We start from the raw sequence: 23,418 nt of genomic DNA, 5'->3' as shown, positions 1-23,418 counted from the left end.
TTTCCAAGTTGGGGTCTAAGAATTTAAAATCCTTTTTTTAGAGGAAGAAATATTTGAGATAAATCTGAGTGTTCCCCTGTCCAGATATTTACCTCATTTTGCTAAGTTTCTTCTGGCAAAGAGAGAAAATAATAGTAGGTAACACTTCACATAGCGCTTAGCTGCGTGCCAGGCACTGTTCTCACAGCCTTGATTCGTAAGCTGATTCAGTCCTGCAGTAGGCTGTAGGGTAGCAACTACTCCCCTCTCTGTTTTTGCAGACAGGGAACCTGAGTTAAATAACTTGCTCAGAGTCACACAATTAAAAAGGAGGAGCTGGGGTGAGAACCGAGGCATTCTGGTTGCAGAATATCTGCAGTGTGGTTACATACATTTTTATTTTTAGTGTTTAGGCTTGAAATGGAGCGGACAGGAAGGGAACTTGTGTAGGCAGGGTTCTGAGATGCTTCCAGAGTTCTGTCCCAGCTGGGATCCTCCTGCTCAGCATAATCCTCTTCTCTTTAGCACAGGCAGGACCTGTGGATAAGATAGGCTACCACTTTCTTGAGGATGTTACCTCATATTGGAAAATAAATCTCAGATGCAATTAAGTCTCTAACCAGTTGACTGTGGATTAATCAAAAGGCAGATTCTGCCACTGTTGGCCTAATTAGGCAAGAATTGAGAAGAGATGTAAATAGTCGTGGATTCTTCTGATAGCCTCGAGGAAGGAAGCTGGGAAGAATTTTAGAGCTGCAAGGAGGTGGATTGTGTTGCGTGAGCAGGAAAGAGGACCTTGAGCTTCAGAAAGAATGGAAGCTCCAGCCGGCACCTTCACTGGAGCCTGGTGACTGAGCTGAGGACCCAGGTAAGCTGTGGTGGCCTCCTGACTCATGCAAGCTGTGATAATAAATGTGTGTTGTTTTAATCTGTTGACTTTGTACCAATTTGTCAGACGCTGATAGTAAAGTAATGCAGGGATATACTGTAAGTGGGTTTTAAAAGCTCTGGGAGGTATCCATGTATTTTTGCAGAGTGTATGTGACCCACATACAGCTTGGCTTTCCACACTCTCTTTTAAACTTAGTAAGAGTGGTTTATGTTTGTTATTTCCAAATTACTATAACCATGGGAGGAACAGATCCCATTCATAGCTCAACCCACTGCATGCCTACTGGACTTTGTCCCTTAAGATGAATTATTTGTCCAACTGTTAAATTCAATGAGAATTTTTCTGCCTTTTTCCCCCAGCTGCATTTGACACAATTATCTCTTAGATGCTTATAACTCCCAGATTACATCTAGCATTGATTTTTTTTCCCCGAGTTTTGGATTCATATTCCATTATCTGTTGGACATCACTTGGAAGTCTGATAAGTCTTTTTTTTTTTTTTTTGCACCGGGGATCGAACTCAGGTCCTTGCGCTGTGAGGCAGGAGCCGGAACCACTGAGCTAAATCCCTGGCCCCTGATAGGTCTTTTAAACTCAATAGTTATATTAATTCTCTAGGGCTACTGGAACAGTGACATGAACTAAGTGGCCTACTATGAGAGACTTTGTGGGTGTACGTAGGGGATGGGTGCTGGCATTGGATTGAAGGCCTTATTCATGCCGGGCCAGTGCTCTCCCACTAAGCTACACCCTCAGCACCAGACAGAAGAAAGTATGATGCCAGTACTGGAGGCTAGAAGTTCGAGCGCAAGGTGCTGTCGAGGTCATGCTTCTTTGAAGACTGCAGGGCCTTCCTTGCATCTTCTCTCAGTCTTGCTTGCCTCTTCCTAACTGCTGGGGTCCCTTGGTTGCAGCCACTCCACTCCAGACTCGGCGTTTGATGTCACATGCTCTTCTTCCTGTGTGTCTTCATGTCATGACCCTACTGTGTGTGTCTCTTCACATTTCTACTTTTTGTGAGGACACAGAGATATTGGGTTGGCACCTGCTTTCATGAACTGGTTTTAACTTGATTAAATCTACAAAAACCCTACATCCAAATAAGGCCACATTTTGGAGTACTGTGGGTTAGTATTTCAGCATACCTTCTGGGGGACACAGTTCAACTCATAACTGTGTCCCCAGTGGAACGAATTCTCCCTCCGCGTGCCTCTCCTTGCATGTGCTTTTAGACTCATCTTTTGAGGAGGGTTGTGTTGCCGTGAACAGATCAAGAACTTTGACCTTAGCCGTGAATGATGTGACATTAGTTCATGTAAGCTGGGATAAGAGAGATTCTTGTGAAAATTAAATGAGAAATCAGTGCTTTGAATACTATACACTTAGCATTCAATCAATATTAGCTATTCCTAGGGTTGCTGTTCTAATTTTAACTTTTCAGTTAGTGGCACCATGAACTAGGAGTTTGCTTATTAAGAGAAAATATCCTGATTGCATTTTGATCCTGAACAATAGTCTGAAAAGAAGGTAGGGTAGGTGCCAATTTCTACCCCATCAGATGGGAAGAGTTGGTCCTACTAATTATGGTGTTTTTTCTGTTCACATGGATGGTTAGCTGTGAAACCAGGATATAAAGTAGCCTCTGTTTGAACTCTTAATCCCATTTTTCTTTATACCATGTAATCCTGCTAGGACAATTCTTATAAGAAAACTGCCAAGCCATCTGAACACTGTACTTTGTATATCTTCCTTATAGTGTTTGATAGGATTTTTCCTGTAGAATGTCTGTTTAGAGCATAGGCAATATACTTTCCTCCTGTATGTAGCTGATCATAGACTTAAAGTTAGATCCCAAATCACTGATGTTGCCTTTCATACGCTGACCTACTCCTATTTCTCCTCTTTCTTCTCCCTGTCTTTCCAAGACCAAAGACATTGACAGGTAGGAGTGTCGATGCATGTAGGTGGAGAGGGAACTTGCAAAGTTAAATTAATCTTTTCCATAAACATATGTATGTCTTTGAAGGAAATTTTGTGACTAAAGAAATACATGAGATGAATTCTGGTACAGATTTGTTGCTTTTCTAGGTAATAATAATAATAAATGTAGCAAATGACAATAATAACACAGCTCATGTTTGTTGAGTGCATAGTGATGTACCATGTGAAGAACATATTTCAAAGGTCTTGTCCTTATTTTGATAGTTTGTATTTTGGTGGAAACCCTTTATTTCAGTTCAGAGGGACTCATAGCCAGGCCTGGTTGAGATGGCCATTGGGAGCATGACGTGGAAGGGTTTATCTTCCTCTTTGGCTCATCCTTTCTCTCTGCTTTCTGGCTGCCCCGATGTGAGCAGCTTTCTGCGCTATGCCCTTCTGCCGTCCTGGGCCTGCCTTGGAGCCGGCCTACCATGGATTGTAACTGTAAGCCAAAAAGGAACCTGTCCTCCTCCAGGTTGTGGCTGCTGGGCATTGTGCCTTGGGGATGAGGAAGGTGGCTAGGACACCCTCATTTCCAATCAACACTGAGTGACTAAGAGATTTGAGCAGAAAAATGATTCAGTGGCTCAGAATCATCAGGAGGACTGGAGAAGCTGCCTTGGATTCTGTGCCACAGAACTGGTTCAGCCAAGATGTCTCTGCCTACACGCCATGCTCTTGTACTTCTGTTGATGATCCAGGACATCCCTGCCTCTGCAGCTCCAGGAGGCTGGGCTTGCTGCAAGCTCCTTCTGTCACCAGAGAGAATTCCTCCTGATCGCTAGGCCTTTGCATCCCTAGTGCCCTGTTCATCAGATTGGTAGAGGCTGGCAGTGGACTCAGGTAAGTGTAGTCCAAATTGTAGCAACATTAGCATCAGAGAAAAACTTAGAGTTGAAAATTGTGCAATGAGTTCTATTCTATCCTACTTAGACAGTATCTTAGTTAATTTTCTCATTGGTGAGACAAAATACCTGACACCCAAAGTTAAAGGAGGAAAGGCTTATTTGGCTTGGTTTGTAGAGGTTTCAGCTCATACTGGGCTGGCTCCAAGGCAGGGTGGCATGGCAGAGGGGCAACATAGAGGACAAACAGTTCATGGCAGGTAGAAGGCAGCAAAGCAGTGAAGTAGCAAGCAACAAGCAATAAGCAACAAGCAGTGACCCTCTTTCTGTCCCTTATATCTTATCCAGGCTGCACCCAGGGTGGGGCAGCTTTAATCCTAACTCCATACCATGAGTCAATCCTAGCATCGTATCGTAACCTTGATCCCAGCAGCACATACCCTAGATTCAGCCACCTCTATAAAAGCCCCACCTATGACCACATGGGGCTTTTTGAAGCATTTTTTATGGCTCATGTCATGAGTGCTTTCTTGCAGGAAAAGCTGGGTTCCTATCAAAGAGGGCCTGGGCTTTGAGTAATCTTTGTGGTGACTATTGGGAGTGGAAAGGGATATCATGGGGAAATATTTGCATATGTTCAGTGGGTGATGATAAACCTTACGGACTCACTCCTCTAGCTAGTCTCTATTTTTGATGATCTCTCTAAACTTGTTTATTTTTTAAAAATACTTTATTTTTTCTAGCTTTACTTGGGTCTGATTGACAGATAAAGATTGTATATAGTATTTAAGGTGTATGAGGGATGTTTTGATACACAGTGTGATGTAATGGCCACACCCAAGCTTATTAGCTTATTAATGTGTTTATCACATAGTTCAGGTAATAAAAAGCTAAGTCATGTAGTCATCTGTGTGTGTGTGTGCGCACGCACGTGTGTTGTAAGAACACTGAAGATCTATATTCTCAGTAAATTTCAAGTATTAACTCCAGTGTTTATAACCATAGCCACTGTTCTGTACATTTGGTCTTCAGAATTGATTTTTTTGTTGTTGTTGTTGGTTTTTTGAGACAGGGTCTTGCTATCTAGCCCAGGCTGGCCTTGAACTCGCTATGTAGTCCACATCAGCCTTCAATTTGTTGCCATCCCCCTGTCTCAATCTCTGGGGTACTAGGATTACAGGTGTTCCTCACTATACTTCACTTTAAAGCTGATTTGTTTTATAAATGAAAGTTTGTACCATTTGACAAACATCTCCCCATTTTTTTCCACCTTCCAACCCCTGATAACCACCATCATATTCTCTGCTTTTCTGAGCTAGACTGTTTTTAGAGTCCACACATAAGTGAGATTTTGAAGTATTTGCCTTTCTGTTCACTTAGTACAATGTTCTTCAGGGTTATCCTTGTTGTTGCCAATGACAAGATTTCCTTATTTTTTTAAGGCCAAATAATAGTCACATTTAAGCTGTGATCAAAACACGTGGGGGCCAGGGATTTAGCTCAGTGGTTTCAGCACCTGCTGCGCAAGCGCAGGGACACGAGTTCGATCCCCGGTACCAAACAAACAAACAAACGAAACAAAAACACATGGCAAATGTTATTTAAAAAACTTATGACAGTAAAAGACACATTGCCACAATCCCCCTCAAAATCCTCCCCTTTCTTCAAACACACTTGTCCCATCGTTATTCCTGAGGCAGTTCTGGACATGCTCCTTTGTGAGGGTCTTCAGTTGTGCTGTCCTGGCTGCTTTGATGTCCTGAGTCCATTCAAAACGTTTCCGTCTCATGGCCATGACTTTGGGGGAAGGCCAGGTGGATGAGGACACACCATCATATTTATATTTGACAGAAATTGCTGTAAACATTTTGAACCCATTCAGGACATTGAGGCAGCCATGACAGTGCAACTAGACTCTAAAGAGGATTTTGGGAACTGTGTTAGAAAGTGGCAAGAATGTTGGCATAACTGTGTTCAAAGTGAGGGGGCAGATTGTGAAGGCGCTAAATGATTATGTGGCTTTTACTGTAATAAGTTTTAAAAATTTAAACACATGCTGTATTTTTTGATCAGCCCGTGTACATATGTCACATTTTCTTTATCCATGTATCCATCAGTGGCCACTTTGTCCTAGTTTGGCTATATAGTGTGAATAATACCGTAGTGACTGTATCTCTTCAAAGCAGTGGTTTTATTTCCCACATAGATGTAGAGGTGGGATTGCTGGGTTATACGGCAGTTCTGTCTTTGCTTTTCTGAGAAATCTCCACATTATTTTCCTTAAAAGCGGTACCAATTTACAGTCCTCCCACAGTGTTTAAGAGCTCTCTTTGCTCCACATCATTGCCAATGCTTGCTGCCTCTTGTTTTCTTCATGGCCATTCTACCAGGTGGGAGGTGGCATTTCATTGTGATTTTAATTTACATTTCCCAATTGATTAGCGATATTGAGGACCTTCCCAGATATTCATTGGTTGCTTGTATGTCTTCTGTGGAAAAATGCGAGTTTAGGTCCTTGTGCTCATTTCAAAATCAGGTTATTTTTGTTACAGAATTGTATGAGTCCCTTATTTATCCCTTATTGGATTTATAGTTTACAAATATTTTCTTTGTAAGTTGCCTTTTCATTTTACTGATTGTTTCCTTTGGTGTGCAGAAACTTTTAAACTGGAGGGGATCATACAAGCTTTCTTTTCTTTTTCTTTTTCTTTTCTGGTACTGGGGATCGAACTCAGGTTCTTGCGCTTGCACTGAACCACTGAGCTGAATCCCCGGCCCTGCAAGCTTTATTTGTTGTCTGTGCTTTTGGTGCTATACCCTAAAAAATCATTACCAATATCAATGTCGAGGAACTTTCCCTTTACATTTTCTTCTAGGAGTTTCATGGTTTCAGGTCTCGTGCTTAAGTCTTTAATCCACTTTTGAATTGAGTTTTGTGTATGGGGTGAAGATAAGGGTCCAGTTTCGTTCTTTTGCATGTGAAGATCTAGTTTACCTTTGAAGTAAGGGATTTATCGTGTTAACTGTTTTTCTGTCCTGTAAGAGCCATCCCATTGTCTTCATTTCATGGTGTTTTGTCAGATCCGAGAGTGTGAATGAGTATTTTGGGTGTCTTCTTACCCAACAGGCAAGGCCTTCCAGGTGGCCTGTGGTGGATGTTAAGTCAGTCCCTGATCCTCTGTCTGGGTCAGCGAGCCTGGTACTCACCTACAAGGCGACAAGGATGGAGTGTGTGTGTGTGTATGTGTGTGTGCGTCCTCTTACTCCTGGAGCGCGGTGAGGACCCACTGATTTTCAGTGATGACTGTGTGTCAGGCACTATGCTATGTGTTTTGTATACATGAGCTCACTTTTTCTTTCTTTGAGACAGGGTCTCACTATGTAGTTCAAGCTGGCCTTGAACTCACTGTGTAGCCCAAGCTGGCCTCAAACTCTCAGTGATCCTTCTGCCTCAGCCTCCTGAGTGCTGGGATTATAGGGATGCACCACCTGTGGCATGAGCTCACTTTTTATCTTCCAGTGAGGATAGAATGTTCTCAATGGCCTTGAGGGAGGCACACCCAGTTCTGAACCCTCACTTTTAATGTCTCCTCTGGATGTGATTTTAGATGTCTCTATATTAGTTTTCTAGGCTGCAGTAAGAAAGCACCACAAGCTGGGTGGCTTATGCAGTAGAAACATCTCGTCTCACAGTTCCGGAGCCTGGAATCCCAACTGTGGATGGTGGCAGGGTTGGTTGCCTCTGAGAACTGTGAAGGGCAGTGTGCATCACCCCTCTCCTTGGCTGGTAGAAGACTGTCTTCCCCTGCCTCTGCACATGCTTAAGATTCAAGCTACTACTCTGATAACTCATGAAGAATTTGAGCTGCAGAGTAGCTTTTCATTGACTTTATCTATTGCTCTGATTTTCAGTAACAGACCAAAAAGGAAAGAAAAAGAGTTGAAGGAGGCAGACTGTTGAAGTCAGAGCTCTGCGGCTTGCAGAAGGCGGGGGGAGTGGTGAATAGAAAGGAGGCAAAACTCTACTGATGCTTAAACCCATCCTTCTCCACTCCTGCTGCATGGAACAAAGGGGAATAATTTCTTTAACAATAAATAGGACAGAAAATTTAATAAATAGAAGAATAAGCACAATAAGAAGGAGATAGTAGAGAGAGCATAGGTAGAGATACTGCTGTTTGCACATCCCAGTGAAGTCTTGTGAACATCATGGACAGTCCAGGTGGGGAAGCAGGTCTTGCATTGCTCTGGGCAGGAGCGGTTAGAGGAGCGCTGTTGTAAGTGGGTGCCCTGTGGGGTAAGCCAGGGCCAGAAGCTTGCTGGGATCCTGTCCCCACTTCCGCAGGGCGTGCTCAGGGTGACCGCCGGAGCTCTTGGGCCCGTGGCTCCTGATGTGGGTCCTCCCGTGGGATCGTGCATGTGACCACCTTCTGGCCTTCACTCCTGTGACTGTTCGTGTGTTTCCTCTGTGTGCTCTCTTGCTTTCAAGGATCCTTTGGTCAGGGGAGATCCCTCCAGGTAGGGAAAGAGGGACACCTTGTAAATTCATATTCTGCTTTTCAGCTATCCACAGGGGGAGGGCAGGGAACTTCTGTATTAGTTTCTCAATCATCTTCAGGCTGGAAGATTCCTGTGCCAAAATGTCACATTTGGGTGTGGCATATTCTACTGCTCTTCACAAACAAGAGGTCCAGGAAAGGCCTAAAAATTGTCAGGTGGTAAAAAAAAAAGTTTCTCAAAGATAAAAAAATGTTACGAGTGTGTGATTTTTTTTCTTAAATTATAAAAGTAAAAAAAATCTTATAACAAAGACTCAGAATATTTAAAAAATTTTAAAATGTTTTGTTTGAACAAAAAATTAAGTTGATTAAAGAAGGAAAGACACATAATAACTCTATATTGTACTCATTGAATAATAGTATCACACAGAGAAGAGTGAATGACAATTTAATAGTTAATCTGGGAGTGGAAGAAACTATGAGAAAGATTTAGAGACAAATCTCTGCAGGTAATACTTAAAAAAGTAATGGATGACTGGGAGTTAACTATTGCTTAACTTAAATTTGGGATTTATCTCTGTATCTTAATTTCTTATATCCATTCTTCAGGTATCATTGGGAATTTGGTGCATTGCAGGATAGAATATCATGACTGTTTTAGCCTGAGGCAAATTATCAAGTCCATCCCCAGGCCACACACTTAGCCACTGTCATTCCAGTGCATTGTGGTGCTTTTGCTCCTGGTTCGTGATTGCGCTGATCTTACGCTATAGTTGTGTTTAGTGGTAAATTGTTTTCCCAGAAATAAATATTGTGAAGAAAGAGATCCGTTGATTTAAGAATCTGATGCTGACTTTTAGCCTCCCTTACTTACAGGAAGCCTTGGTAGTATTTGCTCATTCCCTGTAGAATTCCATAATGACTAAGTGTCGTGCAAGAGTGTTTTGCCATTTATCATTGTAACGTAATAGAGCAGTACCTTATGGGCATGAGACTAGAAAAGGCTTTTATGTGGTTACATCATACGGTGATAGATGTTAACAATTTATGCTTATTATGAGGACGGTTTTCTGAAGAGAATTCTTGATAAATTTTTGCAATTGCTCTTCTCTAGATGTACATAAATATAGCTAATATTATATCATAAACGTAAATAACAAAGTTAGAAATAGGCAAGAGGGATTTGAAATTTGTCTATATGGAACAAACTGGAATTTGTGCATATCTGCTCAGGTCTCATTTGGATTAAAGGATGACGGGGAGAATGAACAGAGAACTGTCCTAGGAAAATATTTACTTGATTGTAATCTTTGCCTTTGTGACCCCTGGACTAAATTATTCAAGGGCACACAAGCCGAAATTAGAAAGACTTTTCCTTAGATATTTGAGGTGGGATAATATGTAAATAACCTGAGCCAGACTGAGAATTATTAGGGATCTAGAGCTCACCATATCTGTATTCGTAAAGCTCAGGGTGAGTAGCACACAAGATAAGAAACACACAAGGTAACACACAAGGTAAGTAACAGATCTGCTCCTGCCCCCAGGACTTGGTTTTGAGAGCTGCCGAGTTAATTGTATGTGTACTTCAGACAGAAAAGTATTCACGTCTAGCTCTTTCTGATACCAGTAATTTTGGGGGCTAATCTTCCCTAGGAAGCTCTCAAAGCCTCTGTAGGAAACTGCTTCTTACTCCTCGGCTGGAGGGAAGCAGATCAAGTGTGTGTGTGTGTGCACGCGCGCGTGCACACTGGTGTGTACCTGTGCGCATGTGGATATGTGTGTTTTACTTGCCTGGCTAAGTCAACATTAGTCAATAGAAATCTAATGCATAATTACCCTATTACTTAACATTATGAATGATGCCACAGGAAATTAATAAGGTAGGAAGCCGGGCTCACTGAATGCTATAATCAAGACTTCTAACCAGGGTTCTCTGACTCCGTATCCTACACAACACAATCATGGGGTAGGGATTTTTCTTACATTATTTAATATTTATAATAAGTGGGCAAAGAAGTTTTATTTATAATTTGCCCAGAAACACCACCCGTTTAAGCATAAGGAGCCACATTAGCAGTATAAGAAATAGAAAAGCATTTTAAAAAAATCAAAGAACAAAGCCAATTACACTCTGTATGCAGGCTATGGCACATATAGTTATCAAAGTATCATAGTTCGCATTTTATGTGTGAGGAAGTAGAAGTCCAGAGGAGGTCAATAACCTTCCTAAGTTTGTCCCTCTGCAGCAGTCTGTGAAGATCTCACGCAAGGCTGTTGAGTTTGCTTTTAAATATCTCATGTTACCTTCTTCTGCATTGAAGATTTAAATCTGGCCTTGGCAGACAGGAATTTTATGGGAAGGAAGAGGGAGCGCTTGTAAATACAACAACCTCCCAGCTTTTGAGTTATGATTGGAGATATGTCTTTCCTACCTCTGCATAGGGCTGATCCTCCACAGAGGACTTTGCTCATTTTAGGCACTTTATAGGTGGTATGATCCCCGAATATGGTGAATTAAAAAACTTTATTATAGCAAAAGACACGTTGTCACTAAACTCCCTCAATATACTCCCCCTTTCTTTGAACATGCTTATCCCATTGTTTCTTGCCACTTTCTGAAGCAGTTCTGGAGTCCTCTTTTGTGTCTTTAATTTCAGTGTCCTGTCTGCCCCAACTTCCTAATCAACTCAAGATGTTTACCCACCATGGTCATTTTGATTTTGGGGGAGAGCTAGAAGTCACACAGTTCCAGATCCAGTGAATAGGTGGATGATGACTCACAGTCATGTTTTTATTTGACAAAAATTGCCATAAACATTTGGCTCAATTAAGGGCATCAAGACAGCTATGAAAAGACACAGAAGAGGACTCCAGAACTGCTCAGAAAGTGGCAAGAAAAATGGCAGAAGTGTGTTGGAAGTGAGGGGGAGGATTTTGAGAGGGATTAATGACAATGTGTCTGTTTCTGCAATAAGTTTTTAAAATTTAAACACACATTGTATTTTTTGACCAGACTTTGTACTTCAGGGGAATGAATGAATAATAATCCGAATGATATCATAATCCACATCCTTATATGAACTGGTAAGAGACTTTTGCATGAACCCAAAACATTTGTCTTCAAAGTGAATATACTGTATTACCTCGGTGTTCTTTTGATGAATGCTTGGTGGTCACTATTTTATTTTATTTTAATTTAATGTTTTTTTGGTACTGGGATCGAACTTGGGACCTTGACCTTGTGAGGCAAGCAGCTGGTGATCACTATTTTAAAACTGTTAGAGGTAAAGAAGAAAAATCTTGATTTGTCCTCACATTAGAGCATCCAGTACAAGTGGGGATTGGTGTCCTTGTGCCACCCGCCTCCAGAGGCTACAGAGGCCCGTGGCTCTGCACCATCATTCTTGCAGGGTTCACTGGTGCTCACCAGGTGGGCTTTTATGAGCCAGACTTACTCTTTTCAGAGAGCTTGCTTCCGTCCTTTTTCATTGTAATTCAGCTCTGGAAGCACGAGGAAAATGAATTGCTTGCTGTAATCATTAGTTTGAAAAGTTTAAATATCACCCATTGTGTGCATGTTGTATTTCAAAATGAAGAAAAAAAAAAAAGTTCATCCGAGAGGTGAAAAGAAGTAGTGACAGCAGTCTTTTCCAAGAAACATCAGGTTTCCCGTTGTTAATTAGTTAATACAGTACTTGGAACGCACTTAGAAAATGAAAAGCACCATGTAATTAAGTGTCACCTCACTGATCAGCACCAATAGACTAATCATGATATAAGGTCACAGACAGTCTATTTTGCTGCACTGGAGAAAGATTTTTTCCCTTTATCTTGTAGGTATTTCTTTAGAAGAAAAAAAACAAAAATAATTTTTCTTGGGTTTCATTCAGTGTTTCCTGCTGGTAAACCAAATGAGACTTTTTGTAATTTTGGGGGGATTTGTAATCGATAGTCCTGGGTTCACAATGGGCCAGGGGGTACCCTGAGGTCCAGCATTACAATGAGATGTAAATAAACTCCCCAATCCTGCCCTCAGCCACTTCCGGGCACTGTGTTCCTCCTGTCCATGTAGGACCGCTGTCCTCAGCTGTCTACTGAGCCCCTAAGGAACAAACCCATTTTGAATGGAGGAGCTTTCCACCCAGACTCTTGCTTTGAATTTTACCCTGAACGTAAGCGCTGCCACCCTTTCACCTGTGAATTGTAAATTTTCAGTTATCATCTCATTCCTTCTCCTCTCAGTGGTCTCGCCAGGTACTGAATCTTTCTTTTAAAAATTCTTTTATTGGTACATTTAGGTATACAATACATTTACATTTATCATTGGGTGCTTGAATCTGTACATGATGGGTCTTGGTTCTTATTTTTTCCCCATTCCCTGTGTACCCTTCACCCCCTCCACCCTTCCCTATTTCCATAGATTCTGTTTCCATTTTTTTTCTTTTCTCATAATTTTTCCTTTCCCTTCTTCCCTTTCCCCTTCCCCTCCTGCCACCCCTACACCTTTGGACCTTCTCCTATTTCAAATTATCAATTATTCATTTTAATCATTTTAATCCTTATTTACACTTTCAGTTTCTCACACCAGACAAACTATTCAGTATTTACACATGTGTGTCCTATTTATTTCACTTAGGAGTATGGCCTCGATATGCATCCATTTAGCTATAAATGACTCTAGTTTCTCATTCTTTATGGCTGAGTAGTACTCCATTTTATAAAAAAACCACATCTTCTTTATCCAGTTTCCAGTTGATGGGCACTTGGGCTGTTTCCAAGCTTTAGCTATTACAAACTGTGCTGCTATGAACATGGGTGCACATATATCACTGTGGTATGATTCTTTTAATTCTTTGGGGAAGATACTCAGTAGGGGAGTAGCTGGGTCAAATGGGACCTCTATTCCTAGTTCTTTGTAGTATCTCCATACTGATTTCCACAGTGGTTGCACCAGTCTGCACTCCTACCAACAGGGGAAAAGTGTTCCTTTCTCTGCACAACCACGCCAGCATTTGTTATTGGTTGATTTCTTGATAGCTGCTATTCTTTCTTGGGTGAGGTGGAATCTCAGTGTTGTTTTCATCTGCATCTCTCGAACGAACAGTGATGTTGAACATTTTTTCATGTATTTATTTGCTGCCTTTACCTCTTTGCCTGAGAAATGTCTGTTCATTTCAGATGCCCATTTTTGAATTGGGTCTTTGAATTTAGGGGGTCTGATTTTTTTCAACTCTTTATGTATTCTTGATAGTAGATCTTTGTCTGAGGTACAGGTGCTAAAAATTTCTTCCCATATTGTAGGTTGTCTCTTAGCTCTGTTGGTGGTTTCTCTTGGAGTGCAGAAGCTTTTTAATAAGATGAGATCCCAGTTGTTGATTCTTTGTGCTAGTTCCCGTGCCACTGAGGATTTGTTCATGAAGTCTTTTCCTATGCCAATGTCTTCAAGAGTTCTACCTAACTTATCTTCCAGCAAGTTTAGTGTTTCTGTCTTAATATTTAGATCTTTAACAGTTACTGAATCTTAAACTCACTTGATTTGTCTCTTTTGCAGGACCCCACCAGAGCTTTGGTCTTTAGGTCCTCTGGCCACTTGTCATTTTTCTGCTCCTATTTTTTTTTTATAGGCACATTCTTACATTTGAAAGGGTCCTTGAGCAACCCTATGAGAGATTTTTTTCTTGAACAAGGAAGTATATTTAAGCTGTGAAATACTGCTGTGTATACTGTGAACAGCGTTGGTTATCATCATCTTTTGATTTTTAATACAGTAAGATTCTTCCAGAAGTGGAAGCCCTTCCTAAGACATCTGTGAAGGTTTATGGGGGAGAAAAGTGTGCAGATTCTTTTTATTAATGAATTAGTTATTTTGTAATCAATCAAGGTGGGAATACGCTATAAAATTTTGTCTTAACGATTCATAATTTAAAATATTTAAAAATTATGAAGGTATTCACTTATAATATCAAAACCCAACAATCCAGAGGGGAAGATTAATGAATTTATCATATAGAGTCACAACTCCAGGGTTTCTGCCTGTTACCTTTAGGATATGGTGATGTTTCTACTTGCACTCTTTTTATTCTTAAAAGTTGTGACTTTTGTGAGATTTTTAGCCATGGAATTTAAGCAGCTAGACTTTAGCCATAGCACATCCAGTTACTCAGACATTAGCTTATTTTTTTGCTCCAGTATTTTTTAAAAAGACAAAACCAGAAATACAGCTGCTTAAATAAAATATCAATAGATGGCACATTAAAGAACATTAATATGTATCCTAGCAAGACTTAAAGAAACAGATACTGAGGCATATTTCGGTATTTGGTGCTTTACTATTTTCTTTTTGGTTTATACTTTTAAAAGAAAAAGAAAGTTATTTTCTCTCATGGGATTAATTCTGTATCAAAATGAACTTATTTGAAATATTTTTGTGGTTCCATTTTTATTGTGATAAAGCACACAGCACACAATCTGCTATTTTAACCGGGCTGAGTTCTGTGGCGTCTAGGTGGATTCACATAGCATGTATGTCACCCTCATCCTCCATTTCCAGAACTTTTTCATCTTCCTCAGCTGAAACTTTGTACCCATTAAACATGAGCTCTCCTCTTCCCAGAGCTCCTGACCACCACATTCTACTTTCTGTGTCTATGAATTTGACTAATCTAGGAAGCTCACACATGTGGACATATGTAATTTGTCATTTTGTGTCTGGTTTATTCCACTTAGCATGTCTTCAAGGTCCGTTCATAGCAGAGCATGTCAAAAATTTCCTCTTTTGAAAGACCGAGTGCCATTTCATGGTGTGTATATGATTATACACACTAAACTGTGTAGCTAGTTGGGTTGTTTCCATGACTTTTGTGGTATGGCTGCCATTGTGTACTTTGCTGCTATGAACGTGGGTGTACAAAGATTTCTTTGAGACCCTGATTTCAATTCTTTTGCTAATATACCCAGAAGTGGAATTGCTAGGTCCTGTAGTACTTGTGTGACTTAGTTTTTGATGAACTGCCACAGCAGGTATATCATTTGACCTTCCCACTAGCAATGCACGAGGATTTCATTCTTATCTGACAACGCTTCTTTCTTTCTATTCCCATCTTATCCTCTCTTCCTCCACGCATCAGTCATCTTAATGGGTGTGACGTTGTATTTCATTATGCTTTTGGTTTGCACTTCCTAAAGTCTAGTGAAACTGAGCATCTTTGTTTGACATTTAATGGTTTTAATAGGACTTAATGTTTTCTCTTTTCCTCCTTTCCTTCTCTCTTCCTTCCCCACCACAATAATATTAATAATACACATGTATTGAATGCCACCTTGTATTAAGTCTTGGAAATACAAGGAACTGAGAATATATCAAAAGACAAATTATGAAAGAAACTGTATATAGTACATATACAGTACATATATAGTATATAGTACATAATTGCTAGAGTCAGCATACTTCTTAAAAAAATGCTCAATTTTAGGTACTTTGTATTGACTTCCTACTTCCTATTGACTTCCTTTTTCTCCCTCCGTTCTTTCTCATCACCTTTCAAGCTTGTTAGTCACATTATTTTTAAGTTGTCAGTGTTTGCAACAGGTGCGTTCTGTTCTGTAGCCATAATCCCATAGTTATTTTAATCTGTATTTTTTTTTTGTACTGGGCACAGAACTCAGGATCTTGTTCTTGCAAGGCAGGCATGGTGCTGCTGAGCTAAGTTCGCCACAGGTCTGGATTCACTTAACTAATTTCAAAGCTCCCCACTAATTGTCATTTTATCAAAGCTTCTCTATTTTGCAGTTCTTAATTCAGATCCACTTGGTCTTTGTTGGAATTATCATGCAGCACTTTTCCTAAGAAGCATTGTATTCATGTCCTTTCACTTAGGTTTTATTTGCTCTTCTACTTTTTTTTGAGCTTCTTATATGTACTTGTGGTCCTGTTATCCCTCTGTTTATCTATCTTTTGAAAACCTAGTGTGTTCCATAAATTTGCACCCTTCTTCAAGTTCCAAACTGGTATAACCTATAGAATGTGTGCTGTGGCCCGTTGACTATGTGATATTACAATTACAATGCTGTACAATATTATTTAACTCATCAGCAGTAATTGTGTCTTGGATAAAGCCGTGGTCAGACTAAGCAGCAAAATCTTGCAATTTTCCCTTTAATAATGTCCACATTTTCAAAGTGTTTATTGTGCTTTATAAAAAACACAGACGCAGGCCCTTAAATGTTGGGAGTTTCTTCAGATCCTGGAGTCATTCTTGAATCCTATGAGTTTTATCTTGTTTTATAATACCATGAATACATTGCCCAACTCTCCCTTGAACTTTTCTACAGCCGAGGAGCTTGATATTGTGGCTGAAGTTCTTTTCTTTGTGGAAAATTCTTCTTTCATTAAGCAGAAAGCTCTGCCATTGTCCTTCTTGCTCATTAGTTGATACAACGAAAGGATCCCATTTCCTCGTTCTTTAGAGTCTTTCAACAATTTTAAGAGTTATGCCTACTCTTATTCTTCTCCATTCACATTTCCTCTTTTGTAGCCTGTATTTTGAAGGAAGGTTTTGAGGGATATCCTTAACTTGTAATCGCCCCTTCTTTTTTAATAAGCCAGTATCTTTTATAATTAATTCTGCTCTGAAAATGTATGGAAATATAGTTTATAAGTATGGATTGGTGTATGAGTAAAATTATAGTGCAAAACGTGATTGGTACTAATAGTATATGTGGTATCAATATCTTAAAATTCAAATTTAATAAGAAGATGGACATCACTAGTGGTTAATTAAAAACGTTAACGATTGACTTGTGTGCTACAGAAAGGGAAATTCTCCTGTCCTCCTTTATGTTCTTCAGCTGAGATTGTGAAATAGCCTGACAGCAGAAAGATTAACAGGAGAAAAAGCTACAAGTGTATTTGGTGTTAAAAATGTTTCATGGCACAAGGAGCAGGGCACACTGCCTAGAAAGAAGAAAAAGTATCCAAAGAAGTGGCTAAGCTTGAAAGCTTTTATAGCATCTAGACAAAAATGGATAAATTTAAAGAGAAGTGGCAGATAAAGGAAAGGAGCTTTGAGCTTCTAGGGGAGTCAGATCAGAGGGAGGCCATGTGTGGGAAACATGGTAGGTAAGAAAAGTTATAAAGCTGATCGGTGTGGACTCTTTCTCAAGCCGTCTCAATTCTGATGATGAAGTTGTTATTCCATTCATCATGAGGGAAGTTGGGATTTCGGAGACACCTTCACAAGTGAATTTATGATCTGTCTTCAGGAAGATATGAGGGGACAGCAGAGTTTACCCTGAGCCTACTTTCTTTCAATTGCTGTCAGCTGAAAATAATCCTTATGTCAAGATGGCACTATTTTGAGGATGGCAGATTAGGATATACAGTGCCCAAAAGCAAAACAAAAAGAACCTATGAACCATATTAAAACCATCCATTTGGGCTGGAGGCCCCGAATGCCAGGCCAAATGCGGGATGGGCTGCCTCCACACCCCCACAGAGAGTGAGGGTAGGCAGCACAGGCTGCTCTTTCTGCCACCCACTGTAGGAGCTGAAGTTCTCTGAAAAGCTCTTCCAACTCCCTTGTACCCTCTCTCTTTTTTCAGTATGGGGGATTGAACCCAGGGCCTCAAGCATGCTGGCCAAATCGTCTGCACTAGGCAACATCCCCAGCCCTGAAAAACTTTCGGAATGGAGCCCCTTCAAAGATGGTTTTCATCTCCAGTTTCTGTGGACATCTCTGACCTAACCATTAATATTGCTGAGCATGTGAATAAGAAAAAGAAAAGTCAGCCCTCTTCATCCTCTCTCTCCATTCCCTGCCTCCACCCAGACTAAATAGAGATGGGAGATAAATAAACTGATCTGTTGATGATTTCTAATTAGTACTGGGGAAAACCTCTGCAGCAAAATGAATATGAGCAATCTTTGTCTTGCTTTCAAAGTGAAAATCAAATGTTCTTAGTGGTCAGTATTCTTTTTAGTTATCCAAAGCCGACCCAAACTACATTATGAACACATGATATTCTCAATTTTTTAATCCAGACCATTTCTTTGATGAATGAAGCTCAACTTTTCTTTTTGTATTAAATTCTTTTATTGGTACATTGTAGGTATACAACACAATTACATTTCTCATTGGGAATTGTACCTTTATATAATGAATCTTGGTTCTTATTTTTTCCCCATTCCTAGCCCTCCCTTCACACCCTCCACCCTTCCCTATTTACAAAGACTTTATTTCCATTTTTTCCATTTCTCATCATTTTTTCCTTTCCCTTCTTTCCTTTCCCCTGCGTCTCGCACTACCCCTACCCCTTTGGACCTTTTCTTCCTATTTTACATTATCGATTATTAATTTTATTTATGTATGATTAGTGGTTTTGTCACTTCATTCCACTCACAACTCTTCTTTATCCATTCTTATTACTCTGATCCATCGTCACTTTTTTTTTTTTGGTACTGGGGATCGAACTCAGGACTTTGCACTTGCGAGGCAGGCGCCAGACCACTGAGCTAAATCGCTGGCCCTCCATTGTCACTTTGAGATTCAAAAGGAACACACAATTGCGGATGTGCTGAGATATAGCTACACTCGAAAAGGAAATGATTCCTTACCGATTATTTGGTTTTGAATTAAGCACCATGACTTTAGCATTAAGACTTCATGGTTCTTAACAATTGAACATTTGCTTTCTGGAGAAACTAAAACCAAGCATTAATTTTACCTTCAAAATAGTGATGTGCAGAAATGGAGAAATTGTTCAATTTAATTTCCTCCTTCCAGGGTGTAGCACACGGGATTTTAGTCTATGGGTGAAATAATGTGAAATGATCAGAGGCAAAGAGATGGTAAGATGATAGAAATTCTTAATGTTTTAATAAAATCTTACGTTCTGTCACATTAAGTGCTGAGAACCAGTTGCAGATGGGGGAAAGAAGACTGGTGAGAAACAGATACAAAGGAGTATTTTTAATAACGAAGGCTGCTTAGCAAATGGCAGATTCTACTCTGCACTCCCAAGCAGGGAGGACAGAGTGGACCTCTCTTGGTTGAGAAGAGGAAGAGGCTTTTATTCACCTTGATGTAAGCCTGCAGATCTTAGGACGCCTTCGACCTTTACCCGATGTATATCTCAGCTCTGTGGTCCCCACGTGGAGCCTGTCCTAGATGCAGCCACAGGGCTCCCTTCTTCATACTTTGAAGAATAATCCTGCTAACCATATTTGACTCCCTGCAGTAGAATCCCTATATGATTGCTCGTGGAGAATTATAGGTATCAGAGAAATTAAGGGCCATACAGAGAGGTCATGCCAGTTAGGCTACGGAGTTGGAATTCTTTTAGATGACAGCAGGCCAGTTATAGAATGGTGACTTTTCTGACCTGGAAGCAACTTTAATATTATTTAGTCTAACTTCTTTAATTTGGGAGTGAGCTGATACATCGTCTTGAGATTGGGTTTTCAAAGACAATTTGGATAATGTTAAAGCTGTATATACCAGGGCAAAAGATCTAATAAATAATATTCACAAATTACATTAAGATAACAACAATAAAATCAGTGAGTAACAAACAACATTCAGACAACTTTACTTTTATTAGCTCATTTCATCCTCCCCATCACCCTAGAACAGAGGCCTAATTTTCATTCATTTTACAGGTAGAGAAACAGAGGCACGGGCAGATCAAGTAATTTGCTTAAGAGCTAAGACATAGCAGAGGCCTGGAACAGAGCCCATGAAATATAACCCTAGAGTGTAGAGCACTAAACCATAGTGCTGTCCAGTCTCTCATGACTGTAGAGAGATAAAGCACCGACAAATCTAGAGTATGAACTGTTTGCTGGCAATCACTGAATGCCTGGAATCGGTAGGTAACTGAGGATGCTATGTTGGTGGCAGTTCTATACTACAGTATAAAAATGCAGGCGTTGTCACATTTAGGTACTGTCTCCAATTGGTTTGGAGTTCTGTTTAAACATGTGTCTAGTTTTTATCTTAGGCCCTTGGCATTGACCCCTTAAAACACTCGGAACTTCTCAAGTGATAAAAATATTTTTGCTATTTCTCAGTCCCTTCTGAGGAGTGGAGGGAGCTAGAGCTTGAGTTCAGTCATTGGCCAATCAATCAGTCAATTATCTTTGAGTATGAAACTCCAGGACTCACTCTGAACTCTGAGGCTTTGGAGCTGATGACTGCACTGATGGGATGGGAGGCAGTAGGCCATGATTCCACGAAGCCAGGGTGAGATGCTCTGTGCTCAAAATTCTCCCAGGCCTCATGGTGTCTTTTCTTTGGTTCTTCCTGAGCTGTATTCTTTGTTTTAAAAGTAACTGTAATTGTAAATATAACCCCATCCTGGGTTTTGTGAATTATTCCAGTGAATCATGACATACCAATGGGACTGTGGGACCCTCTCAGGCTTGTGGCCAGTTCGCATGAGCTGAGGGCAGTCTGCTGCAGACTGCGTCCTTTAATTTGTGGGGTTTGCACCACTGCTGGGTGGTTGGTGCCAGAACTGAACTTCGGTATACTAGTTTGGGTTGGAACAGAGTAAGGGTGAATAAGGGAAGTGTTAATCACAACTTCCTCACATTTGGTAACAAAACTAACTTTAGTCATTAAAACACTTCAATGACATTTTAGACATTATTGTTAACATACTTGCTATTGTTGAACTAAGGGAGGCAAGGATGTGGAAGGCTGGAGAAGACCTTGGTCTTGATTTCCTGTGAAAAGATGGATGTGTAGGTGTAAATACATGTTACGAGTGTGTACATGAAGTTGGAACATTTTGAACTATGTTAGTGATTATCAGCTTGACTAGACAGAAAAAAAATCCAAGAAAACTGAAACTTGGGGGATTTTATTTATTTAGTATCTTTCTTTCCATGGTAAATTTCTAAGAAGTGAAGAAGTATCTGGTAATGCTGCCAATCTGAATTCAATGTCCTTATTTTACTGTGGAGGACACTGACATCTGTAACTGAGACTGATAACTCAGAAGGTCATGTGATTAGTTAGAGAGGGCGGGATGAGACTCCAGACAGCATAGAGCTGACCTCACTTGGCCTCCCAGTGATTTACACAAGAAGAGGTTGTGTGTGTGCATTCCACATTTATATATTTCTGCTTCTTACATAAATTGACAAGTAGTATATAAGTATAGTATATAAAAATGTCAAACCACACAGAAGTACCTAGAATAAATATAAAAATCCACACTAATTCTAATTCTTCAAGGAGGCCATTTTAAAAGTTGAGTGTATCGGGCTGGGGATTTAGCTCAGTGGTTTTGCCGCCTGCTGCGCAAGCACAAGGACCCGAGTTTGATCCCTGGTACCAAAAAAAAAAAAAAAAAAAAAAAAGTTGAGTGTGTCTTCTTCCAAACATTTCCCCATGCACGTATGCACATATTGAAATATTAGTTTGGTTAAAAGTGTTTTTCTACAAATAAACATATTGGTCTCCTAGCTTTCTTTTCAGTCTTAATGACAGATATTGGACATATTTCTATTTCAGCATTATAGTGTAAATCTATCCTTTTACTTTAATTTACATAAAAAGAACAGTATTGAGCGCAGACTGGTGCAACCACTGTGGAAATCAGTAGGGAGATATCTCAAAAAAACTAGGATTAGGGGTCCCATTTGACCCAGCTATTCCTCTGCTCGGAATCTTCCCCCCAAAATCAAAAGACTCATACCACAGCAATATATACACACCGATGTTTATAGTTGCACAGTTTATATTAGCTAAAACTCGAAAACAGCCCAATTGCCCATCAACTGGAGATTGGATAAAGAAGGTGTGTGTTATTTTTTTATATATATAAAATGGAGTACTACTCAGCCATAAAGAATAAGAAACTATTGACATTTATAGCTAAATGGATGCACATTGAGGCCATACTCTTAAGTGAAATAAATAGGACACCTGTGTAAATACTGAATAGTTCCTCTGATGTGAGAAACTAAAAGTGTAAATAAAAATCAAAATGTATAATTGATAATGTGAAATAGGAAGAAAAGGTCTAAAGGGGTAGGGGAATTGGGAGGGGTAGGGGAAAGGAAAGAAGGGAAAAGAAAAAATATGAGAAAAGGAAAAAATGGAAGCAAAGTCTATGTAAATAGGGAGGGGTAGAAGGATTGAAGGGAGGGCAGGGGAATGGGAAAAATTAAGAACCAAGATACATCATGTAAAGGTACAAGATCCCAATGATGAATGTAACTGTATTGTATACCTAAAATGTACCAATAAACCTGAAAAAAAAGAACAGTATTTACATCATCTGACTGAGAGAAAACTAAGAGTTTCATTTTTACTTTGTATATTTCCAGGGTTTTTTCCTTTTGCTATTTTTTCCCTCTTTTTATTCCACTAGTTCTTTGAAATTAAAGTTTGGTTTTGTCTTTCATCTCTTTCTCTTTCCTAAAAGAAATGTACTCATAACAGTTGCCTTTATAGCATTTTTCAACTTCAGATTACTTAAATACTTCCATGTGATTAACTGTAAATCTAAGTTTCCCTCTGTAGCTACTCTGATGAGAAGGGGATTTATAATCATTAGAGTGAGAAATTATTCATGAGTTGCAAATAGAAGAAACAGAAGTAAATGGCTATTGTCTCATTTACGGGCATTCACTGAAGATGTTTTTCTTTGTCCTTAGGTGACATACAAAGTCACTCCTTCAATGTAATTTTTTTTTTTTGGTACCAGGGATCGAACTCGGAACCTTGCACTTGCGAGGCAGGTGGCGGCACCACTGAGCTAAATCTCCAGCCCCAATGTAGTGTTTATTCAATGTCCTTAGTGCAAATTTAAAATATTAAGTGTTGTTCTGCCTAAAAAGATGGGAAATTAAGGACTGGTGGAGCAACAAACATATTTATGCAGTTTTCTCTTGCATTAATCCTACTTAATTTTTTTTGACTGAACAAATCTTTTAATTCTCATTCCCATGCTGTTCATTTCTGATGAACAACTACCTAGAGGCCAATGAGGTTAAAAACAGAAGTTTGTTTTTTATTGATTGTGATCATGAACTTATCGCATAAATGATCTCAAAGGCTCATAAAATTGCATTAGTTTTTTTGTTTAAAGACAAGCAAGTTTCAGATGGTCTTCAAATAGATCTAATCTAGAAGCATAAACTTGATATGAAATATAAATAATTAGAACATAATAGCAAACATATGTATACCCAGCTGCCTCCAATTAGAAT

At 39.7% G+C, this 23,418-nt stretch overlaps 1 long non-coding RNA gene across 4 annotated transcripts in view; it reads left to right on the top strand.

Annotated features, from left to right (window-relative positions):
* Positions 1-417: 417 nt before the first annotated feature.
* Positions 418-23,418, top strand: part of LOC147830163 (uncharacterized) — a 708,257-nt gene continuing 685,256 nt past the window's right edge. For 2 of the 4 annotated variants that reach the window (XR_015444498.1, XR_015444499.1), the window contains exon 1: positions 418-847. This is a non-coding gene — a long non-coding RNA (uncharacterized LOC147830163). The remainder of the gene's footprint in view (positions 848-23,418) is intronic. The other 2 variants (XR_015444501.1, XR_015444504.1) reach the window with 2 other exon arrangements.

Source organism: Heterocephalus glaber, unplaced genomic scaffold, assembly GCF_053883595.1.
Source record: "Heterocephalus glaber isolate CG9 unplaced genomic scaffold, H.glaber_assembly_v1.0 deba00000331, whole genome shotgun sequence".
Classification (NCBI taxonomy): Eukaryota; Metazoa; Chordata; class Mammalia; order Rodentia; family Bathyergidae; genus Heterocephalus; species Heterocephalus glaber.
This window is presented reverse-complemented; position numbering and strand designations above follow the sequence as displayed.